This window comes from Alexandromys fortis, unplaced genomic scaffold, assembly GCF_014885135.2.
Source record: "Alexandromys fortis isolate MF-2015 unplaced genomic scaffold, M_Fortis_MF-2015_v1.1 scaffold_9, whole genome shotgun sequence".
Classification (NCBI taxonomy): Eukaryota; Metazoa; Chordata; class Mammalia; order Rodentia; family Cricetidae; genus Alexandromys; species Alexandromys fortis.
The window spans coordinates 18,153,536-18,161,608 of NW_026067892.1; positions in this window are offsets into that span (position 1 = coordinate 18,153,536).

Below are 8,073 nucleotides of genomic sequence, written 5' to 3' on the forward strand. Positions count from 1 at the left end.
AAAAAAAAAAAAAAAAAAAAAAACAAAAAAAAAAAAAAAGAAAGAAAGAAAAATAAAGAAAGAAAAAGAAAAGGCTAACTTTAACTTTGTAGCTCTGGTTGGCCTGGAACTCACCTTGTAGTTCAGGCTAGCCTCAAACCTCATAGAGATCCACCTGCCTCTGTCTCCTTGGTGCTAGGATCAAAGGCATGCACCATCCTGTTGTGCTAAATTTATGCACTTAAAAACATTTATTAGTTGGCATAAACAATGGGTTTTACTACAGCATTTCCATCCATGTCTGTCACAGTCCTTGGTTGACACTTGGCCTGGGAATTTGTCTTTTTAAAAAACGTGTCATCGAGCTGGGGATGTAGGTCAGATGGTGGAGTGCTTGCCTAGCATGCTTGAAGCCCTGGGTTTGAGCACCAGCATGTCATAAGCCTGGTGGTATGTGCCAGTAATCTCGGCACTCTGGAGGTGGACGCTGGAGGATGAGGTATTCAGGGTCATCCTGGGTTAGATGGTAAGTTTAAGGCCACCTAGGCTACAAGTGGGGGGCGGGGGAGAAAGGAAAGGAAGGAAGGAAAGAAAGAAAGATAGAGAAAGAAGAGAGAGAGAGAGAGAGAGAGAGAGAGAGAGAGAGAGAGAAGAATGGGAAGAGGGGAAGACATATATCTGGGTAAGGTAGGATATACTCATGACCCCAGCACTCAGAAGGCTGAGACAGGATGTTTACATGTTTGAGGTTAGCCAGGGCTACTTAGAGAAACTGGATCTCAACAGCAAGAGAAAGGATCGTCTCTTAGAGATGGTGGCAGCGAAACAACATGCCTGTTGCCGGGCAGGGGAAATCACAGAAGCCCAGTCACTGGCTTTGGAGGGGACCCAAAGGGCCAGCATCCAGTGCTCTGTGATGTAGGTAGGACTGGATCATGAAACTTGGTTTGGGTTCTAACTGTGGTTCTCTGTACCTTAGAGATGTGTGTTATGGTTTAGCTCTCAAATGTCCCCCAATAGCTTATGTGTTAAAGGTTTGGGACCCAACATAACAATGTTTAAAGTGGGCCTATGGGATACTGAGACCCTTTAGTACAGTTCCTCCAGCTGTGGTGACCCCCAACCCTACAATTATTTTCATTGCTACTTCATAACTATAATTTTGCTACTGTTATGAATCATAATATAAGTATCTGTGGTTTACAATGGTCTTTGGAGGTTGAGAACCACAGTTCTAGAAGGTAAGCAGTTTCTAGTGTCCCCACACTTCCACAGTGATGTGCTGTCTCCACACAGCCCCCAAACAAGCAACTTGGCTGAGCAAAACTGTAGTCAGAACCCAAACCTGTCAATCAAAACTCTTTCCAGCCTATGTTCTTCTTGCTTGTGTATTTTGTCTCAGTGAGAGGTAAGCCCTACAAGTGCTGGTGTCTGACGCCTATGGTTATCTGTCAAACCACTAGAGCACACTGCCCTGTCACAGGGGAAGGCCGAGGCAGAGGGAGGAGGTCCTGGTGGGTCTCTGAGAACCACACCCAGCTCCTCTTACAACTGTGAATGATTTCTTGTTTTTGTTTTTTTGAGACATCACTGTGTAACATCTATCCTGGAACTCACTCTGTAGCCCAGGCTGGCCTCTGTAGACCTGCCTCTGCCTCCCGAGTGCTGGGATTAAAGGTGTGTGCCACCACTTCCTGGCCAACTGTGACTAATTTAATTCACACCATCTCCAATATCTGTGGAAGGAAATAGATTCCAAAGGATAAAGAAAACCCTTCCCAAGGTCACAGTGCTAGAAAGTGGCCTTTATCTGGTTCATCTGGCTTCACCATTGAAAGGCTGGTGAAGCCCGCTTTCTTCCCCCAGGGGCATCTCCCCTGGGAACTTCCAGACCAAAGGCCCTAAGGCAGAGGCAGGAAGAGAGCTGATTCTCTGATCAGCCAGGTGTGAGGGGAAAGAACTTTCCTCAGCAGTCCTTCCTTGAGTGAGGTGGGTGATTTCTCCTGTGAGCCCGTCTCCCTCGGGGTGCCAGGGGCGAGCTCACACCAGTCGATGGAGGCCTTCGAGAGTAAGCGTGGATAGGAAAGAGGAAGCCGCTGCGTTTCTGTGGAAACTTCTCTGAGAACTGTTGGGTACAGGATGTGTCGGTGCAGGAGGCTGTGACAACCGCATCGTGCTGACTTCAATATCTTCCGGAGGGCCTCTCCGGCTGCTGATGTCATGCTGAGAATCTCAGCCTCCACGGTCCTGGGATGGGAGGGGCAGGAGCAAGCAGTCCAGTGCCAGATCAACTTGGGGAGGTGAGGGTTTGTTTATGTGGCTTGTGCGTCCACATTCATAATCCATCATCCAAGGAAGTCAGGACAGGAACCTGGATGCAGGAACTGACGCAGAGGCCATGGAGGGCCCTGCTTACTGGCTTGCTCAGCCTCCTTTCCCATGGAAGCCAGGACCACCAGTCTAGGGATGGCACCACCCACCACAGGCTGGGCTCTTCCCCCATCAATCACCAATTAAGAAGATGTTCTGCAGGTTTGCCTGCAGCCCAGTCTTCCGGAGGCATTTTCTCAGTTGGGGTTTTCTCCTCAAAGGCCTCTCTTGCACAAGGAAGTCTCTTCAGTCCATCAACCTGTAGCCTCTGCATGGGTTCTCTGGCCTTTCCGGAGGCCCAGACATCTTGGAGGACTTTATAAAGCTGCCCACTGTTGCCTCAGGAAAAGGCAAGTGCCCCTAGTCTTGGTCAACGACTTCAGAGAAATTCGTTGGATTTTCCACAGCTCTGTCAGGAAGCTTTGGAGGCCCTCAGACTTATGGTAACCCCCTTGCTAGTCCTCCTGGAAGCCCCTATTTCTGAATCACCCAGTGTGGAGCTGTAGCTAGGAAAAGCCCTTGAGCTCCTGATGCTCCACACTGAGAGGCGCTGTGGTCACAAAGTGGCTTTGATGGTTTAGGGCGAAAGAATGTAGCTCGGGAAGCAGCTTGGTGCACAGCCCTGGGTGTGACCCCCCCAGTGTCAAAGAATAAGGGAAAGTCGAGCTTGAAGTACACAGCTAGCACCCCAACACTGGGAAGCAGAAGCTGGAGGACTATCACAAGTTGAGGACCAACCTGGGCTGCACAGCAAGATTTTATCTCTATCCAAACAAAATGCAACCATTAAAAAGATGCTTCTCTGATGGTGTGAACCGCTGTGAGCAAGTTCAAGGCCAGTCTGGGCTACAGGAGACTCTGTCCTTAAAAAAGCGGGGGGGGGGTGTAATACAGTGTCTAATTAATGATTTTTGTTGATACGTAAAAATGGAAGTTGACTTGCAGTTGAAATTTACTATTAAAATTTTCGGGGCATGATGACACATACCTTTAATCCCAGGAGGTAGAGGCAGGTGATCTGTGTGAGGTCAAGGCCAGTCTGGTCTACACAGTGAGTTTCGGGATAGCTGGAGCTACACAGAGAGACTTTGTCTCAAAGACAAAATGAAACAAAAAACTTGTAAAAATTAATATGTGGCGGGAATACAGTTCAATGGTAGAGCGCTTGCCCAGTATGTACAAGGTCCTGGGTCCAACACACGCACACACACACAAACACACACACACACACACACACACACACACACACACTTGTTTTGTGCCAGGTTTGCACCTGGTGCACATATATGCAGGCAAAATGTTCACCTACATAAAATAGCATATGTCTAGAATGAATGTAAAACATCTAAAAAAAACGCCATGCACATTGCACGGCAGGCTGTGGCTGTGTCACTGAGCAGCCATGCCCTGTGCTGGTGCCATGCCAGCAGAGACCTGCAGCCCCCTCCCCCCCCTCCCTTTGCCCTGCACTGTCAGCTTTCACTTCCTCTTTCTGGAGTAGGAGGCTGTGGGCGGGCCTTGGGCACGGAGAGCTTCGCAACAACCTGCTTTGAGTCACGTGTTTGCAGCAGGCAGCAATGTTCTGGACTCCAGGGATGGCATCCCGTGTCCCAGGGCATGCCAGGGCTTTGGTTTCCCAGAGCTGATCCAGCAAGGGACCATGGGCTAGAAAGCTCACCACCATAGGAATGTATTCCCTCCTCGTATGGAGACCAGAGGTTCAGAATCAAGGTGATGGTTGACTGTGCCTCTGCTCTAGGGGTTTAAGAGATGCTGACCCTCGGGTTTTTAGCCATAGGCCTCGACATTCTTTGTCCCGCATTTTCTTCCATTTGTGCAAATTTCCCTTCCCTCCCCTCCCCTTCCTTCTCTCTCCTCCCCTCCCCTCCTTTCTCCTCTCCTCCCCTCCTCTTCCCTTCCTTTCCTCTCCCCTCCCATCCCCTCCCTTCGCTCCTTCTTTTCTAAGACAGGGTTTCTTTTATAGCCCTGGCTGTTTGAAACTCACTCTGTAGACCAGACTGGCCTCACAGAGATGCGCCTGCCTCTGCCCCCTGAGTACCTGGATTAAAGGTGTGAGTCACCACCACCGGCCAAATTTCCCTGTTCTTGCCGAGACTAGTCAACAAATTAGGGCCATCCTGGTCCAGTATCACTTCATTATCCCTTGACTACATTGTGTAAAATCCATTTCCAAATAAGGTCACATCTTGGGGTCCCAGTAGCCATGGCTTTGAGAAGCATGCTGCCTCCTTTGGTACAGTTTTTAAAAAAGATTTTTCTTTTCTTTTCTTTTTTTTTTTTTGTGAGAAGCAATCTGGTGTGTGCTTGGGTAATTTCCCAGCAGCTTCTAAGCCAAAGAAAGGGAGGTGGGGTTCCCAGTGGCTGCCAGGAGCTGCTCTAGATGCTAGGGACAGGGTGACATGTCACGACGAAGCACGATACAGTTCCTGCCTTCCTAGAGTCCACACTCTAGTGACAGAGGCAGACCATTAATACATGGATGGACACTGGTACCTGACACGCTAGCCTGTGGGAAATGACACAGGCTGATAGACATGCTGGACCGTTTTGATAGGACAGGAGGGGCTCTTAAAAACAGAACAAAGAAAATGGCAGTGAGTGGCAGAAGTATCTGAGGGGGGAAATCCAGGTGAGAGGAACCAGCGATATGGCGCAATAGATAAAGGCACCTGCCGTCAAGCCTGACAAGTTGGGCTCCATCCCTGGAATCTATATGGAACCTACAAAGAAGAGGAGAACCCATTTCTGAATGTTCTCTGACTTCCATGCACGTGCGTGTGCGTGCACACATACACACACACAATTACACTTTAAAAAACCCTGGGAAGAAATGAGAGAACACACAAAACACCCAGGAGTGGCCTTTCTACCAAAGGGGACAAAGCCAAGAGGGAGGAGGGAGAGGCCGGGGCTGGGAGCTGGTCGTCCAGCTGGCTCCATGGCCACTGGGTATGGCTGTGTTGGGTGGGCCCCCGAGCTTCTGCCAGTGGTGAAGGAATGTCACCTACTTCCTCCAGCTCCATGTCCCCTATTGTGTGGCGGGGTGGCAGCTCCCTTGACCCTTGCTGAGCATTGGAACAGTCACACGTCATTGTCTTACAGACCAGAGCTGTGCCTGTCTCCTCGGGGGTAGAGGCTGGCTTCAGCTTTCTTCCTGGAAGTGGCCAGCAGTCCCTGGGCTCCTATTCCTAGTGACAGAAGGACAATTCTTCATGGACCTCCTTCCCTGGCTTCCTTCAAGTACTTCCTACATCACCCTGATGAGCCCCCCTCCCCCCGCCCTCTTTATCTGAGAAGCAGGCACTCCGTGGCGGAATATCAATAAGCCTTGACTTTGTTCACATCCCCGTATATCCTATACAACTTCTTGTTTCTTGGTTTGTTGAGGCTGGGTCTCTTGTGACTGGCCTTGAACTTGCCACGTAGTTGAGGATGACCTTGAACTCCTGATCCTCTTGCCACCCTCTCCCAAGTGCCAGGATTAAAGGCAATCGGCCAAGGCATCCAGGTCATGCCATGCTTGTGTTTGAACCCTAGGACTTTATTCACTATGTGCATGCAGTACTTGCTGAGACCAGAAGAGGGCATCATCACCAGTCTCCCCACAGGGGAATTTCTAAACCACAATGGATTCTGAGGTTGGGATTCCAGTTCAGGAGGGCCGGGGTCAGGAGTCTTCCACTGAGACAAGTTTAAAACCTAGTGCTTGACCCTAACCCTAATTTGTTGCAGTTTCAGAATGTGTGTGTGTGCACACACATGAGTGCATGCATATGAGCGTGTGTATGTGCACGCGTGTGCGCACGTGGATGAGCATGAGTGCTGGGGATTGGACCTGAGGCCTCCAAGCATTCTGCCACAGCTAGAGTGACACACAGAATTCAAAGGAATTCGTGAACTGTTGGGAACAAATCACAGCTTCACGTCCCCCAGCTCCCTCCTGAAACGGAGCCTTTTCTTCTGCTATGCACACACGGTGTCAGCCAGGCCTGTGACTTTGTCATCCACGGAGATCACAGATAGCACAGGCATTTTGCGAATCATTCAAGTTCATTTGCACTACAAAAAAAAGGTAGTTGGGTTTGGTGGTATTGAAGGCCTATAATCCTACATGTAATGCGACATGAAAACCGCCAAAAAGAAGAAAAGAGAGAGAGAGATCTAGCTCTAACACACACGAGGCCCTGAGCTCAATCTTTGATGGTGAGGGTTAATTCTCAACTTGATATACTCTAGAACGCCGGTTCTCAATGGGTTGAGACTCCTTTGGTAAACCTCTGTCATCCAAACATTTACATTACCGTTCACAAGAGCAGCGAAATCACAGTTAAGAAGCAGCAATGGGCACAATTTTCTCGTCAGGGGTCAGCACAACATAAGGAATTGTATTGAAGGGGGGCAGCAACTTTAAGCTCCTGCCACCTCGCTGTCCCTGCCTCCGGAGACTGAACTCAAATGGACCCGTTTCTCCTAATTTCATCTTGTCAGAGTGCCCGAGCTCAGCAGCAGGAAAGGAAATGAAGACAAATATTTCCATCCCACAGTTTTGTTTTTAACTTAAACCGCAGAACAAAAAGTAAGGTAATTTCCAGACTTATCTGCCCTTGGATTGTATGATTTAGTGTGCTAATAAAGTGATAGTATGTATCATTCTACTACCATTTTTTAAAAAGATTTATACGTATTTTCTGTGTATGAGCGTTTGTCTGCACACATGTCTGTGCACCACGTACATGCCTGGTACCTATAGAGGCCAGAAGAAGAGATCAGATGCCCTGGAACTGGCATTATGGATGATGGTAAGTGGCCATGTGGATGCTGAGAATTGCACCTTGGTTCTCTGCAAAAGCAGCAAGTACTCTTAACTACTGAGCCATCTCTCCAGCCCCCTATGCTACTGTTTTAAAAATATTAAGATTAGCTGGGCAATGGCAGTGCACGCCTTTAATCCCAGCACTCAGGAGGCAGAAGGATCTCTGTGAGTTCAAGGCCAGCCTGGTCTACAAGAGTTAGTGCCAGGACAGGCTCCAAAGCTACAGAGAAATCCTGTCTTGAAAAACCAAATACACACACACACACACACACACACACACACACACACACACACACACATATTAGTAGTGTTCAATCAATATGATTGTTTCAATTGAAATGCTATGAATTTGTTCTTTTATTTTGTTTGTTTTTCTGTGGCAGAGGCTCCCGAATTCGTGAAGTAGTTGAAGCTGGAGTACTGGAGTACTGGCTAATTTTATGTCAACTTGACCAGCTAGAGTTATCTGGGAGGAGAAATCCCAATTGAGAAAGTGCCTCCATGAGAGCCGGGCTATGGACAAGCCTGTAGAGCATTTTTTAAATTAGTGATGGGTGGGGGAGGGTCCAGCCCCTTGTGGGTGGTGCCATCCCTGTGCAGGTAGGTGGTCCTGGGTTCTATAAGAAAGCAGGCTGAGCAAGTCATGAGGAGCAAACCAGTCAGCAGCATCCCTCCATGGCCTCTGCATCAGCTCCTGCCACCAGGTTCCTGCCCCATCTGAGCTCCTGTCCTGACTTTCCCTCAGTGATTAGACAATATGCAAGAGTAAGCTGAACAAACCCTTTCCTCCCCAAGTAGCTTTGGTCGTGGTGTTTCACCACAGCAATAGTAACCGTCAGGTTCCATTCCTTTGCTGCAGGAACTCGCGCGGTGGCTGCCTGTCCGGAGGT